At 44.2% G+C, this 17011-nt stretch overlaps 1 protein-coding gene across 2 annotated transcripts in view; it reads left to right on the top strand.

Annotated features, from left to right (window-relative positions):
• The first annotated feature begins 246 nt into the window (after positions 1-246).
• FAM135B (family with sequence similarity 135 member B) overlaps positions 247-17011 on the top strand; it is a 222141-nt gene continuing 205376 nt past the window's right edge. For both annotated transcript variants that reach the window (XR_012585806.1, XM_074577897.1), the window contains exon 1: positions 247-453. The gene's annotated coding sequence lies outside the window, so the exon portion shown is untranslated. The remainder of the gene's footprint in view (positions 454-17011) is intronic.

Below are 17011 nucleotides of genomic sequence, written 5' to 3'. Positions count from 1 at the left end.
AGCCCCAACGCCGCGCCGAGGGGTGACCTCCATTCTCCCCACCATCTCCGTCTCTCTGCAAGGGCTCTGGGGTGAAATATCCGTCCCTGTACATCAAGGGCTGTGTGGCTGTGGTGGGTACCGAGGAGATCTGGGTGCTGGGGCAGCTGTTGCGCTGAGCCGTGCCGCCGCCACCGAGTGGGGTAACCATGGCAACAGCATCACCGCCAGCATCCTCCTCCTCCTCACTCGGCTCTCCTCCTCCTCGGCATCACCAGGAGCAGCAGCAGCGGCGGCAGCAGCAGCAGTCCTGGCAGGAGCCAGAGCCCGGCAGCCGAGGCTGCAGCCAGCTGCCTGCCCGTCCCCTACCTGCACCGTCACCCCGGCACCGCACCGGCACCGACCCCGGGGGGGGAAAAATAAGGGAGAGGGAGCAGAGGGAGGTGCACTGCAGAGGGATCCCAGACAACCCAGGTAAGAGCTGTGGGGCTGCTCGCAAACTCCCCGTGATCGATGTGGTGTGTGCCTGGCGTGTGTTTGCGTGCGAGTGTTTGTTGCTAGTTTTCCGGCTCGCTCCTTCCAATGGCAGGGTGATGACAATTCAAGGCAAGCGTGTTTTCCGGCTCGTGTTTCCCATCTCTGCCATACTGTCCCTCTTCCCTCTCCTCCACCCAGATACATAAGGAATAATAAGTAATACTTAAAAAGGTTGGTAGAAAAGGGGGTGATTGGGGAACCCGATGTGATCAGAGTGTGGAACGGGCTCTGCTTCCAAAATAAAAGTGGGCAGCAGCGGCAGAGCAAAGGTTGACATGGTAATTAATAACCTTTAAAAAAATAAAAAATACCATGCGACAATGCACTTCTGTCTCTGCCCACTCCGCAAATAAATCTCTCTCATCATATTCAGCAGAGAGCTGTAAACCAGAGAGGTGTATGAAGAGGTAAGACTAGAAACCTCGCTGTAGTCCACAACTGGCACATTTACCTTAAGTGCTTTAAAGCCAGACTAAATCATTGCAATAACAACACAATCATACCTGTGAATATACGTAGTTGTGTATTTGTAAAAATGCTGCTTTTAAACCATTACACTTTCTAAGATGAAAAAAAAAAAAAAATAAAATCTTCCTAAACATGTGGATGTGATGGCCAGGCAGGAAGAGATGCTCTCTCCATCTGTGTGTGAGAAAGCATGTAGTGGGTAGATTAAAAAAGGTAGGAAGAATAGCTCTAATCCAAAGGCACAGGGGGGCACAGTCCTTGTCATTTCAAAAGCAGAAGAGGGCCAAAGCTGTGGAGTGTCCTTGTGCAGGCAAATATCTGTGGATGAGTGCGTACATGTCTGAGGAGCATGAAGGGGGAGAGAATAAGAAGTAAGTTTAAGCCAAGCGGTAAGTGTTTGCTATGTAATGACTGCAGAGAGCTCTTTCCACTTCCACGTAACTATTTTCATTTATTTATTTATTTATTTCGTCAGCAGCAAGGAGAAGGAGAGCTGCTGCTGCTGTCTCTATGTCCTCCTCTAAACCCCTGTTCTCCCTGCCTGGTGTCCCGATCTTCCCCTGTCCTCCCCAAATCATCCTTGTCTCTACGCATGGAAACGCTGCTGGCTTTAATGATGATAAACATTTTAATAGAAGGCTTTTGAGCCTGTCCCATGATATGATACAGTTGTAATTCTGCTTCCTATTTGTACTGTGGGGACAGTCTGGGTATGACCCAATACCAAGTAATACAGCACAGACTAAGAGGCGCTTGTTTTCCATGCTAAACCTGATTTGGAAGTCACAGGGCTTTTTGGTCCCAGTCCTGTGTTTTGCTACTTGCCTGCAGATGCTTGTAAAATCAGCAGGAGCCTGAAGATAATTTGAGATTATAGGTATGGAACAGAAGGCAGAATTGTGCCCACCTTTTCTCTCTGATTATAAGCATCCTCCTCCTGCAAACTACAGGAAAAAAGGGCATTAGGGTGGGCAGGACCTCATGCCCCGTTCTTATGCAGAAGAGTTGAAAATATTACCTGGGAATTATATCTTGTCCCAAGGGAACTCGATAGGATGAGGGATAGAAAAAGAAACCACAGACAAGTATCTGGAATCAGTGCTTTGATTTGCGAAATAATTTCCTTAGGAACCTGACCTTATCATCACAACAGGTCTTCTCTCCAAGGGGCTGCTTGATCCGTGTTAATAACAGCGCTCACAGACACCACATTTGACTGAAAAGGATGGTTTTGGACACTTCTCAATTAAACTGAGGCACTGCATGGCTACAGTCCTCAGGACAGTAGGCTAGCCTGGCCACATTTCACAGTGTGTTTCTTGCTTCAAAGCTAGAGAATATTTAAATCTTTCAACTTCTCTGTAATAACAGAGAAGCGATAAAAGTGCCTGTAAAAATGCCTGTAAAAAGAGCACACACACAATCACGCTTCTGACACTGAGGTGTTAGTGGCAGAATCAAAATCCCATTTATACGTGTTGCAGAGACGTAAAGTGCAGAATCAAGGGGCACCTCGGTGAGGCGCGGAGCAGCGATCCTCTCGTCAGCGCAAGCGAACGACTGAAGGTCAAAGGGCTGGTGGGATTACACATTAACACCCTGCAAGTGTTCTTCTCTACTCTTCCTTTGCTGCTAGCTGTGGGCAGATGATTAGAGGGAAGGCAGAACTCATACACATGGACTTTTGATAACCACGGGGCTGCAAAACTTCTCTTAGAAATGGCTCTGGGAAATGCAGGAGAGGTTGATGTTTTCGTGAGTGCTGCTTTGCCGTAAAAACCCTCTGTGGAGGGATGTTTGTTTATGGAAAGCCAGGGCACTGTGTCTCATGTCAGTGTAAACAGCAAAGACGTTCCCCACCTCAGATAACTGATTTTCAATGCTCAGTGCCCCCCACCCCCACACCTCTTTCCCTCGCTTAAACTGGAAAGCTTAGGAGAGATTTTGTCATTTTTACCTTATGGCTTGTTCTATTATATTTTATTTCTCTATTAATGGAAGGGAACGCAGTCCTTTTGCCTTGTGCATGGCTGTTTAGAGCTGGTCTCTTGATGCCCACTTGGTGTTGTTCACTAGCACTATTCTAAGGAAGAAAGCTATTTTTGCATCTAATGATATTACTAAGCATCTTTTAAAATCCCGATCCTTATTTTCATTAGTCACCCACTGTGTCTCTTGGAGCTCAGAACAAAAGCAGACTTATACAACAGTTGCTGTTCAAAAGTCAGTGTTTGCCAACAGGTTGAAACAGGGATTTCTGAAATGCTGCAGCCAGGGCTTTTACTTTTTTTTTATTATTATTTTTAAATAAGGAAGCTGCCGTTTTCCAGATCCTACTCTGTAGTAACCTGAGGCAAGAGATGATTTGATGATGAATGTTTTACCTTGCATTTAGTTTAAAAATGCTATTCATTTTATTTTGAGGCTATGTTTAAACTGCTGTTTATTACTCCATTTAATAACCATGTTCTGTCCTTTTCCCTGTTGCAATATTGTAGTTTTTTCCCTTTACACTGTATGGTGATTGGCTAGATTTGCTGCTTAATGAGACAGACATATAACCATGGAAAATAAAAGTTTTCTCAGTGAGTAGGGGGAGGGTGAGATCTTTACTTTGGAGATTGGATGCTCCCTAACTGTTCGGTCCCCTTGAAATTATCAGGAGCTGTGGCCCATCCGTACCTGATAAGGAAATATCCTCTTTTTGCCAATATTTATCTCCTTGAGGGGTCAGCCTGGTTTTGGCAAGTTCTCCTCAAGTCTGAATCATACCCATGCTCATGTAATATGGACCTTTGTGTCCACCCAACAGATGCCCTCACCAGGAAAGGTCAAGACTCCTTTCTAGACCATTGGCTTAGGTAGCAGAAGCTCTTGGTCTCTTTGTTCAGCATCTCCTGGGGTCCATCAGCTTCCTTGCTCATGGGTTAAAACCTTCTCCCCCCAGTCAGTGTGATGGACTGTGTGTCTGCGCTTCCCAGCAGTGCGGCATTGAGAAAAGTGTGTCTAAGGGCAGGAATAGTGCAGGTGTCTCACTTCGTGCGTATTTCTTCTGATCTTCCCTGTATCCGATTCCCTTCCTTGCACGCTGGCAATGCCTGACACGCTGCAAAGAACCCAGGACCTGTGATGTAGCATGACCTTTGCTAACACTGCTCCAGGAGGTAATGGGCTGAAACTACCCGGAGCGGTAGTGGCTGCTGGGCTGATCAGAGTCCTTCTTCAGAAGGTCAACACCATGACATGCCTGATCTCGACCGGTCGGGTGAGTGAGTCAGAAGTTAGCTTCTTCCAGATCTTCCAAATCCAAGAAGATCTGATTTTATTCTCTCTCTAATACTATTATTAGTGCCTGCAATATTAAGGACTCTGTTATTCAGCAGTTTTACTTCTTCCCTGTTTCACTGCAGCAGAAGGAGCACCCAAACAAAGTGTAAAAGGGAAAATGTCTTTCTTTTCTATACTCAGTTGGTACTGACATCCATGCATTTTCCCGGATCAAAAGAAAATCCCTTGGAGGGCTGTGGCTGCTCTCTCTGGTCCTCCTACAAATCTGCCAGAAATCTCATGGCATTTCTGCTTCTCTCTTGGGTTCAGACATGCCTTGGTGGGGTTTCTTTGTGTCTGGAGCCCCTACACCTCAGATGTGGCTTTGTTTCAATACTGAAGTAAGACATTTTTATGGCTGTGTCAGATAAAGAGTGGTTCTGGTTTTGCTGATGTCCATAGAGAATTCTAAGTTCATCTTCAGTGTCCAGAGGAGTCCACAAAGAAGTCCACAAAGTTTATGTCTCTTACTGCACGTAAGGCACTGTAGGTAGATGCAATATCCTGACATGTTCTTGATACCTGTTGGGTTTTCTCATTCTTAGGATCATAGGTATAAGACAGCCTAAGAAGTAATTTGACCTTCTTCTGGCATATACACTTACCAAATTCTTGCTTTTGTATTTTCTGATCTGTGTCTAGTAGATATCTACATTTGCTCTTACTTGTTCTTAGCTGTGTGGTGTTGCTATGGATAGGTCAGACCTTATGCATCCTATTGGACTTTAAAGGTGGAATTGCAGATATTACTCATGATATGACAGACTTGTATTGATAATGCATAGCAATGGTGCTACAATAAGTTGGGGTCTGTCTCTCTTGCATGGAAATTTAAAATTCTGACCTCCTGGTAACAGCGTCGCTTTTAAGGATTCACAACATGCAGCAAAATGACAAGTGGAACTTTCTTGAAGTAACTTGGCTTGGTAGGGACTACTTGTGCTCTTAGGACCCTGATGCCACCATTCAGTAGCCTGGGGAACAGCAGGCGCTTTCTTTATCCCCTGGTTGGGCAAACAAATCTCTCCTGTTGTATTACTATCCAGATCTGTGTGACTGGGAAGGAATTTGTCTCTGCCAGCATCTTCTAATGTGTGATTTTAGTTCCTAACATGCTGCTAACATTGCATTTATTTCTGAAGCTAGAAAGCAGTGTTCCATTCCTTTTTTATGGCCCAAAAAAACACGAGTATTTCTTGGAGGATGTGGCTCGAGTGAAACATTGTTTGTATCTCTGTCAATTTTTCAGCCCATACTGCCAAAACCGCTGTGGCAGTAGGGAAAGCAATCTTGTTTTCTGAGAAAGATTTCATAAAGAACAGAGCAAAAGGACCAAGATTTCCCTCCACTGAGTCCTCTACAAGTGGGGTGTTTCAGTATGAAAATTTCCATCCCTATATTATCTCCTTCTCCTTTCCACTCATAGCCTCTTGTTCTTCTCAGTGTCTGTGGCTTGACCTTATTGTTTGCAGATGGTGCTTGTAGATGGTGTAACTTCACAGTCTAGCTAAATAGTCCCTTGGCTTGTCAGTGTCAGCTTTAAGGATGTCTGCATGGAACAACTACTGAAATGATTCTTCCTGGGCTCAAGAAGGACAGGGAACTGCTGGAGAGGGTACAGCAAAGGGCTACCAAGATGATGAGGGGACTGGAACACCTCTTATGAAGAAAGGCTGAGGGATTTGGGTCTCTTCAGCCTGGAAAAAAGACATCTGAGGGAGGATATTATCAATGTTTGTAAATACTTAAAGGGTGGGTGTCAGGAGGATGGGGCCAGGCTCTTTTCAGTGGTGCCCAGGGACAGGAGAAGAGGTAATGGGCACAATCTTGAACATAGGAAGTTCCACCTAAACATGAGGAGGAACTTCTTTACTGTGAGGGTGGCAGAGCCCTGGCACAGGCTGCCCAGAGAGGTGGGGGAGTCTCCGTCTCTGGAGACATTCAAAACCTGCCTGGACGCGTTCCTGTGCAACCTGCTCTGGGTGACCCTGCTCTGGCAGGGGGTTGGACTAGATGATCTCCAGAGGTCCCTTCCAACCCCTACCATTCTGCGATTCTGTGATTCTGTAATTTTGTTTCCATAAGAAAGACTCCCATTTGTTTTAGAAGTGATGGGGAAGCACGGGGCAACACACAATTATGGAAGATCATGTCTCTTTTTATACCACTTTTCTGTATTTATATGATCTAACAAAATTTGGGTTCTTAGTGGTATTTTAGCTTCTGCAGAGGACTGAGACTCTGAGCTACAGGTTTTGAGCCTATGATGCAGGCTTGCTAGCTGCCGATACCTGTAGCAACTGCTCACCCTCTGTGTGATTGAGTATCTGAGTTCAGCAGGTACTGGCTTACATCTGCACAGCTCTTCTGTGCTATTAGGACCCAACTATCCCACGTCTTACAATATGAGAATCTCTGTGGGACAAGGCAGATGGATTTCATTAGAGCTGAGCACCGTCTGCTGCTGCAAGTGACTCTTCTTACAGGCTCTTACAGAGTACACTGCACTGCATAAATCTATTCTACACCACCCAGCAGCACAACCCTATTTATTTTCTTTGCCTGCCTGTCTTGGTTTAAAATCTCAGCTGAAAACATCTCTTTTCTGTCCATGTCTCCTCATTGTTTTCTCTCTGTTTCCCTCTCCCTTTGCAGCTGTGTTTAAGCTGGGCTGTATGAGGGTACAGTCTTCCAGGGCAGACGTTAGAGAAAATGAAGTTGCATTGTGTGATGTTCTAGAGTGGTTTTTGCTACAGCCACCCAGCCCTTTCACCGCTGGGGGCTATAGGATGCTTGCCACTGACCTCAGAAACAGCAGGATTCATCCCCATGCACAAAAGTCTTTTCAGAAGGAAAGATAATGCACAAGGCTGTGAGGAGACTGTTGTTTGATAAAGGCGTGGAAGCCTGAACCCTGCCAGTCAAAAAGCTTTTGTTGGCTGTCGTGGATGGATCAAAGTCATGCTGCTGTTTTAGCCTCGGACGTCATGACCACCGGAACGTTCCTTGTCTTTGTGTGGGGAACCGAGCAGCAAAGTCAGGGGCACTGGGAGGCAGAAGAGGGACAAGGTAGAGAGAGATATCATTTCAGGAAGGCTACTGTTTTTTGCAAGAAGTCATCATCCGCAGGTTGGCCCAAAACAGAGAGGAACAATAATTCCAGAAGGTTATGTGAAAAGCCCTTAGATATGTTCCATCTTTTATGGTGGGGAAGGGAGGAACCGATTTTGTATTGCATCAGTTCTTTTGTCTGCAGAGGGAAGAAAGATTGTTGGGGGGGCGGGGGGGAAGCAGCAAAAAACCTAGTGAGGAATGATCAGCAGACTCTTGCTAATTTTTAGTAGCACTGTAAATTAGGCCTTGTTTTCTTTAGGTGACTTGCGTTGGTAGTGGGTGACATTAGTGCTTTATTAAACTTGCCGTGCTGAGAAGCTCATCGGTTTAGTGTAGCTAATAATAATACCCTAATCGAGAAACAGAAGGTGGGATAACTCGGCATCAGAAATTGGAATGCAGAAATAGTCGCTGCTGGTTGAACTAAAAATACACAACAGCATAACCCTCTTGCCTACAGTAGCACATGCAGAACACACATTGGGCTCTGGCCATGGGGAGAATGGCTTTCCTTTGTTTCGGCAGCTGCTAGATCAGCAAGTGCTTTGTGGTGACCCTGGTGTCTGACCGCCAAACTCTACCTCAGATGTGCAAGGGCTCTCGTAGCAAGTTAATTAGTATCCTCAGCAAGTTAGTCATTATCCAGAGCCACGAACAGACTAGGTAGGGCGAAGCAGACTATACAGGGTGACTTGGGAAGCTAGTTTGTCCTAGGGTGGGATTACATGATTGTGGTAGCACCCGATGAGGTGGGAGTGACCTGCAGCAGGGACAGGGAAGTAACCATGGCTACTCTGTTCTTCTGCTCCATGCTCCTCCTTGGGGATAAACAGCAGATGTCAAGATCCCTGCTGAATTATGAGCCTTGGAGTTATCGCTGTGCAAGAGATGTTTGTGCTTAAAGAGATTTATCCATTTTTCTCTACAGCCTCCCAGGGCATACCCAACCTCTTAACTTTGGCTTTATAAGAGTGAAATTTGATTTAGCATGTACATGTTTTTTTCTGCTATGAACTTTGAAGTCTCCATGACAATAAGCTGAGTGGCCCAGATGCAGTGGTGATGGGGGACCCTGAAATGGGTTAGTTAGATTAAATTAGGACACATCTAATGCCAGAATCAGCAGTGCAACAGGGAGTACCTGCTGCATTGTCAGATGGTAGATCAAAGATGAGGAACACACTGTAGATGAAGAAAAGTGCTCAATGAAAAGAGGGAATTAACTGACTGTGTTGGGCACAAGCGATGAGAAATTGCGTCTGAATAAAGGACACAAACACAACATTGTGCTGAAAGAGTGAAGACAGGAAGAAAGGGCTGAATGCTTTGATTTGAAATTCCTGCATTATGTGTAATAAAACCCTGGCTGTGGTGGGAATCCTTCCCTGGTTTGAATACAGAGGCAACTTTGTCTGGGAAAGGAGTGGACAAGGATATGACTGTAGCTACATTGGCCACCACACCTGCAGGCAGGAGATGTGCATCAGCACTCCTGCCTCGCTTCCCCTCCTGAAGTCAGGTGTGTCCTTACTATACAAGCACAAGTGCTTCCCTCGGAGCAGAACATGGCAGTATATTGTATGAGGAAATGTAGCTAACAGAACTGTTTTTAAAAGATTCAACCTACAGGTGAGCCATTTTCTGAAAGCACTTGAGCTTTTCTTCTGTCTATTTTCCTTCTGTGCTATATTGCAAACAGTAAATCTGAGGACACCAATCTTGTGTCTCATCTGTGACTCACTGGAGTTATGGGGATCAGTTGTAGACGGGCCAGGCAAAGCATACAGGTTATTTCTCTTGCAATAGGTGCCTCCTGTGTGGACTTCTCTGGGCTGAGCTTACTCTAGAAAAAGAGAGCACCAGGAATGATAAACTTGCTTGCCTGTCCTTCTTAGACAGTCTTAACTCCTTTCTAGGACTGCTATTCTACTTACTCTTTGATGAAGCGAATAACGAAAAGTCATTTCTGTTCATAGGATAGGTTTATAGAATAATTCAGGTTGGGACGTACCTCTGTTCCAATCACCTACGCGAAACATGGTCACCTGTGGGGTCAGACCAGCTTTCTCAGCTTTTTATCCTGTCCTGCTTTTTTCCCATCTATAGTGAAAAGTGGGTGGCCTGTAAAAGCTTTTGAATTGTCAGGACTCGGGTCAGCACGAGCTTTCGGAGAGACAGAGAGAGGAGATCTTACAGCATGTGTGAAGAGCATTTCCATGAGGACTTCCGACCGTGGAGATACCCAGGAGGAAGCTGGCAGAGACTGTGAGACGAGAGCGGTATGCAAAGCGTGACAGAGGTGCAGATGAACTTATCAAAAGCATCCTTGGGCTGTCAAGGGCAGGTTTATTCCTATGCATAAATGGCTTCCTCTGGGGACTTGTGAAATAGTGTGTTGCTGGGGGGAAAGTGCTGATGTTTATAGTGAAATGGGTCTGGCTTGCCCTGCTTCTGTACATGGCAGGTGACTGTTATGAGAGATAATGCCTCAGGTCAGTGATTTAATTATGTCTTGTTTGGAGACCTTTTACCATACCTGAGATAACTCAAGGCTTAAAGGATGGCTTTTGGAAGAATCATCTGTTCGGCAGCAATAATCACCAATTACTAAGAAAAGATCACCTTATTTAGTCATTTCCCTCTTATCCCGTCTTCCCACCAAGAGCTCAGTTTATAAAAGCTTTGCTTTCAGGACCAGTGCCACTGATAATCAGAAACCTCTTATCGTAAGAACATTTAAAAAAGGGTTTGAGGACCAATTATATAAATGTTTCCTCTTTTGTAAAACAGCTTGGGACTTGTAAACATACTGGGTCCACATGTCTCTAAATAATTCATCATAATGAATTATTTAGTTGTGTAAGCTGTGTTTTACGTAAGGAAATGCTTTTCTTAATGTGAAGGAAATGCAGATATTTTAGATAATTTTGAAAGAAGTAGCTGCCATTTCACTCTTTTGCTTCTGTCTATGTTGCAATTGATTTTTGTCATGAGTGTGTTCTTCAGGAGTGGATGATACCAGGTCTATAGCACGTCAAGGTGACTTCCTCAGCAGCAAAAATCACAAAACCTTTGAGCAGAATAAGGCTTATCAGAAGCTGAGGAGTCCAATTCCTATTGTAGATGTGCAAAGGGCAGATTTTAGAACCGTTGTTTATTTTCCAGATGAAAAAGGGGATGACGACTCCAATCCATGGGAGAGGAGTAAAGGTGAATGCTGTAACTGATGGACTCTTTTGCACAATGCTTTCATTTTTGAGCCTCATTTGTGAGATTAACTTGAATTTTGTGCTATTTTTATATATTTGGATAACTCTCTTGCATTTTCTTTTCTCTCCCCTTCCTTTTCCTCCCTCAACAACAGATGATTTTGAAGACAGCATGAATGAAACAAAATGTTGGCATGGTCTAGCTGGATTTCCTGTCAAGATAAACATTAAGTTAAATGTGAGACATATGCCTTAGTGTGTGACTGTAATTTTATAGGTTCTTTTATATGTTATGGTTGGCAACAGAATCCCTGTAGCCTATTCTGGCTAGAAAGAACAGCATTTCTTAGTCTTAGGACAGACATACAATTTAAAATTGGTATATACCACTAGCTATATAGTGTGAGTGGTGGAGTCAATCTTGGTTATGAGTAGTTTCTATTCCAAGACATTTTATAAATGGAGATGGTTATTCAGCCACGGTGCATTTGTGATAAGGATGATGGTCTCGTTATCAGCAGTCTTCTTTCCTGCCTTCATCCCACCTTCATCTGGAGGCAATGCAGCTCCTTTTACTCCCACTATGGAGTCCAGACTTGCATTGAGTGAGGATATTTCATCTGATTGTTCTCCAGGTGGAAAATTGGAGGGACACTGTCTCCATCTTATCCTGTGAGACATTAGTTTATGCAGCCAGACCACTAGGGGAGGGGATGAACGCCATGCCATTCCCTACCCACCTTGGCTTTGGGGACCAGTCACACAATCTGGGAGCTCTTTGAACTGCAGTGAAGTCTGCTCCTCGCCCGCACTGAGGATCTTACATGGAGCCGCATCCTCCCTTCACCTTTTTATGCAAGGATCTCCATGCTAGTTCATGTATGGAAAAATACAGGCCCATGAGTGTTTGCATTTAATATGACAGCCTGCACAAGGGTGGAATTTAATTTGCTTTACTTGAGTGATCTGCAGCAGAGTCAACTTCATCCAAAGTAGCCACCAGAGAAACAGATATTTCCAAGGCAATACAGAGACAACTTTTCTAAAATGCTTACTTTAGGACAGAAAGATCACACTCAGACTTTGTCTACACTGTCTAAATGTGAACCTGGACAAGTAATTGAGGAACAGCCATTTACATTTTACCGAGTGTATTCAATCTTATTTACTGTCAAAATATGTAACAGAGAGTGGACATCCTGAGCCTTGTCCCTCTTCTCCAGGCAGCCTTGTCACTTGTCTTTAGGTTTCCTAAGATGTGTGGTATAGTGATCTTTTTTGCAGGAGGGATCATATGTAAGTGTCCTGCCCTTGTAATTCCCGGTCTGTTCTGGCAAGATCCCTTTTCCTCTGATCTGCTATCGCGTTCCTCTGCATGATATCCCACTTTGAATGACTGGCTGGTTGCTGCAGCACCACAGCGAAAGAACGGTGAAGCAGCCCCTAGCGTTGCTTCACAGTACCTATACTGAAGGATTTTAGTGGTAAGATATAGTCAGGGAATAAATGGTGTATTTGGTAAAAATGTAGCATGTTCGCGAAGTGCATTTGAGCTTTGAGGCTGCAAACCCCATGAGCCATCTGTGATAACGGAGGCACTAAAACTGTCTTAGCACGGTGCCCAGCGGCATCAGGACATCACTGGGATCCACTCCTGTTCGGCAGGGTCCTTCAGCCCATGCAGAGAATCAGCCTTTCATTGCTCCATAGAGAATTTGATCAGACATAGGTTGAGCACACCTCTGCAGAGGTTCAGATATGCAGTACCCTTTGTTTGGAGGAGTAATTTAGTGCTTTGTGTGGGTGTATTTATGGGAACACACAGCTTCTCTTAAAGAAATATGCACGTTTCTGGTGTTTGCAGATGTTATGGTTGCACATTAGGAGAAAAAGAGAAAAGATATTTTAGTGGAGGAAATATCCATTATTCACCATCAGTTCTTTGCAGACAATACTTTCAGTTGGGAATATGTTAATATCTTATTTGCACCTTAGTAGCTTTTTCCGTGTTAAAAAATAATCTATATAAATATATGTTTAAATACTTATAAATACTTAAAAGGTGGGTGTCAGGAGGATGGGGCCAGGCTCTTTTCAGTGGTGCCCAGGGACAGGACAAGAGGTAACGGGCACAAACTTGAGCATAGGAAGATCCACCTAAACATGAGGAGGAACTTCTTTACTGTGAGGGTGGCAGAGCCCTGGCACAGGCTGCCCAGAGAGGTGGTGGAGTCTCCGTCTCTGGAGACATTCAAAACTCATCTGGACACGTTCCTGTGCAACCTGCTCTAGATGAACACGTTTTGGCAGGGGGGTTGGACTAGATGATCTCCAGAGGTCCCTTCCAACCCTACGATTCTGTGATTCCGTGATTCTGTGTGGGGAGAGAAGAGGGGTTTGAAGTTGATTCCCAAAGGGATGAAGTATGTCTGGTAGTAAGCAAATCAACCACCTTATGAAAAGAATTGCACCTTAAGGCCTTGTTCCATCAAAAGACTGGAGCACCTCTCCTATGAGGAGAGGCTAAGAGAGTTGGGATTGTTCAGCCTGGAGAAGAGAAGGCTCTGGGGAGACCTTATTGTGGGCTCTCAGTACTTAAAGGGGGCCTACAGGAAAGATGGGGACAAACTTTTTAGCATGGCCTGTTGCGATAGGGCAAGGGCTAATGGTTTTAAACTAAAAGAAGGAAGATTTAGACTAGATAGAAGAAAGAAGTTTTTTATGCTGAGGGTGGTGAAACACTGGCCCAGGTTGCTCAGAGAGGTGGTAGATGGCCCATCCCTGGAAACATTCAAGGTCAGGTTGGAGGAAACTGAACAACTTGACCCAGTTGAAGATGTCCCTGCTTATTGCAGGGGGGCTGGACTAGTTGACCTTTAAAGGTCCCTTCCAACCCAAACTATTCCATGATTCTAACTGCTATTATCTTGACAATGAGCATGCTGAGGCTTGGCCCTCACTGTGTGCTTCATGACTCCCACGGACTTTTCTTTTTGTCACTCTGGAGTCTAAACTTCTAATGTGATTGTAGATTTTTCCTGGCTCATTAACACAAGTCTTTCTGACTCTGGTTGAAGTCAAGGAGAACAACAGTATGATGCTGGATGAATACCTAAAGCCCAAGGTGTGTAGAAATGAGAAAAAAACCCTGAAGAATCAGACTTAGTAAACCAAGTCCCAGACCCGTGCCTGTCTTCCCGCACCCAGCGCACAGACCTGTCAGCCTGATATATGTAAGATACAGTCCACCTACCTCTGGCTCCAGCTGCCCTGGTGCTGAGTGCCATGCCACAAACCACATGTGGCTCTCACAGCAGCTGCTCGCCAGCTGGGGGATGTGTATCGTGCTGGTCCAGCCTGCGGTGCCCTCACCGACACCAGCCGGTGGTGCAGGAAGGAGGCTGAGATGCTTCGCTGCTGCAGCTGCTGATGTGAGAGGCTATACCTGCTGGGGAGAGCTGTGTCCTAGGCATTGCTGAAAATATGTTGAGGGGACAACCTAAATGCTTGTTTTCTTCTCTCTGTGTCAAATTTTGTCTCTTCCAGTCTGGAGCAATGGAACCACTGAGAGAGGATGGAAACTCCTTCCTTTGAATTTTAAGAACAATATTTTTCTTGTTTTGTTTATGAGTTGTTGTCAAGTCTCAGCAAATCTACTGTAAGCCCCAAATCAGTGTTGAATACATCATTTTTTCCCCCAGATCATTGATTTAATGATCAAAAAGTAATAAAGATGGTAGAAAATGCAGAATAATTATGCTTAGACGAGACTTGTATAAACTTAACAAAGCTATATGAAGGAAAATGAAATTTTATGTTGATGAATACAAAGTAATATACAATGGAAAGAAGTAACTTGAACGATTCATTACTCTTGCTGGGTTCTAAATAAATTCTCACCACTTGAGGTGAGATCCTCCAGAAAACCTTTCTACATGTCTGGCTGTCTCAGGAAATAAAATCCTCTGTGAGTAAATAGAATATTTGGTGCATAAGAACTGGGATGAGGATTATTTCAGAATATAATAATTAATATTTTTTTTTTAACCTGCAGTGAAATATTTGTCAATTAAAAAATGTTTTCACTTAAATTAGCATCAACCTTTGTGAAGTATTGATCTTCTGAAATTTGCTTTGAGGGAAAAGTTAGAAATTAAATGTTCCATAATCCTATTGGAAAGTTCGGGGTTTGCTTTGTTTTGAAATGCCTTTTTTTTAATTTCAAATTGTAATTGTTTTAGAAAAAAAAAAAGCTATTTAGATAAAAATCAAACAAACAAACAAACAAATTCAAAACCTCAAAATGAGATGTGCTGATTCACTGAAACACAGTGTTTTAGAGCCATTGAAATATTTTTATTTCTGTCAAAAAAAAAAATCTATTTTGTGGGAAATATAAGGTTTTCATTTTATGTCTGAACACAAATACCCACCCACTCACAGTCGGAGAATTGCGTGCTGTATGTCCCATGGGTGTTCTCTCCAAAACATTGCAATCTCTTACCAGAAGCATGGCATCTCCTAACATAGTGCATTTTAATCTGGTCATTGTCTCCTATGGAGTCCACATCATAAGCAGGAGGTTTCAGAAGCAGTTGGCCAGGTACTGATGTTCTCAGCTCCTGGGAAGTTAATGGAAAAACTTCTCCTTGGATGGGGAAGGGTTTTCACCCCTGGTTTTGATATCAGCAAGGTAACTTATACACCAGGCTAGGTGCTGTAGTGCTCTGCAGAGCTAACTGGTGAGTACCTAGAATAATAAAAGGTGAAACAATTTATATTTGTCTCTTTCATTGTCCAAAATGTAAGAGGAAGATAGCATTCTGTGAAAGTGAATACATTGATTCTCTATTAAAAAACATTTTTTAAGCCATGAAGCTTGCAAAAACCCCAACTAACTAACAAAAAAAAAACCAACAGAGGTCAAGGCTTAGAAGAGTTTAAAGAAAGAAAATGGGGGAGAGGGGGAAAAGTATTACTCATTTTTACAGCCAATGAAAATATCTGCAGTTACCGGATGAGTTTAAAATCTCCCAGGTGCTGACACAGAGGCTGAAAAAAATGGAAAAATTCCCATCAGATTCATTTTTGTATCAAGCAATATCTGGGGGAAATTAGAACAAAACCTGCACACTGGAAAATATACTAACTTTTCACTACCATAGAATCACAGAGCAGCCCAGATTGGAAGCGATCATCCGGTCCAATGTTTTGTGGGAAAGGGAGCTGAGACAGGATCAACTAGCAGCCTGTCCAGTTGCATCTTGGAAACCTCCAGTGATGGGGACTCTACCATGTCCATAGGAAGGTTGTTCCAGTGGCTGATTGTTCTCACAGTAAAAAATTTCCTAAACAGAAACGACAACTCTCCCAGTGCAAATTGTAATGGACAAATGTAATTGTCCTCTTCATGTAGCTCCTCGTGAAGAGAGAGCCTCCATCCCCTTTGTGTGCCCTTTAAGTATGGGAGTACTGGGATGAGATCTCCCCTGACCCTGCTCTTCTCAAGGGAAAAGAGTCCTCCTTCAGTCTTCCCTCATAAGGCAGGTGATCCACTCCTGCTTTGATCATCTTTGTGGCCCTGCTTTGGACTCACTCTGGTCTGTCCGTGCCTTTCTTGAATAGTGGGGACCAGAGCTGCACACAGCACTCCAAATGTGGCTGGACAAGTGCCGAGTAGTGGGATGATCACGTCTGTCTCTACTAATAAAACCACTGTGGATGCAGTCCAAGATCCAATTTGCCTTTGTTGCTGCAGGAGCGCACTGCTGACTATTGTTCTTCTGGTTGTCTACCAGGATCACCAGGTCCCTTTCAGCAAGGCTGCTCCCCAGCCACACGGGTCTGTCTGGCACAGGGCTCTTTGGTTAGGTCATCCCAGGTGGAGGACTTTGTACTTATTAAACTTCATACAGTTGTTGCTTGCCCACTGTTCCAGCCTGTCCGGGTCTCTCTGTAACATGGGTCTCCCTTCTGATGCGTCCTCCTCATTACTCAGTTTAGTGTTATCAACAAACGTGGTGAGGGTGCTTTTCAGTCCCATCATCTTCACCATTTATGAAGACATTGAACAGCGTGGAGGCCCCATATCGATCCCTGGCTGGGCTGATCCCATTTGTGACAGGCTGCCAGCCTGAGTAAAAACCATTGATCACCACCCTCTGAGTGCGGCTTGTTAGCGCATTTCCTACTGATATCGCAGACCACCCATCCAGTCTTGCCAGTTTGTCTCATAGATAGAGTTTGTATAGTTTGTCATTACAGGATTATTTTTACTTTTCATCGAAACCTGTGTCATTGGTCTTGCTATTGTGTATCTGTGTGCCAGATTTGCCTCCAGTACTCTGAAGTCAAAGGGTGAACTCTGACATCTATTT

This window comes from Larus michahellis, chromosome 2 (assembly GCF_964199755.1).
Source record: "Larus michahellis chromosome 2, bLarMic1.1, whole genome shotgun sequence".
In the NCBI taxonomy this organism is placed as follows: domain Eukaryota; kingdom Metazoa; phylum Chordata; class Aves; order Charadriiformes; family Laridae; genus Larus; species Larus michahellis.
The sequence above is the reverse complement of the archived record's forward strand: the minus strand, read 5'-3'. Positions and strand labels throughout refer to the sequence as shown.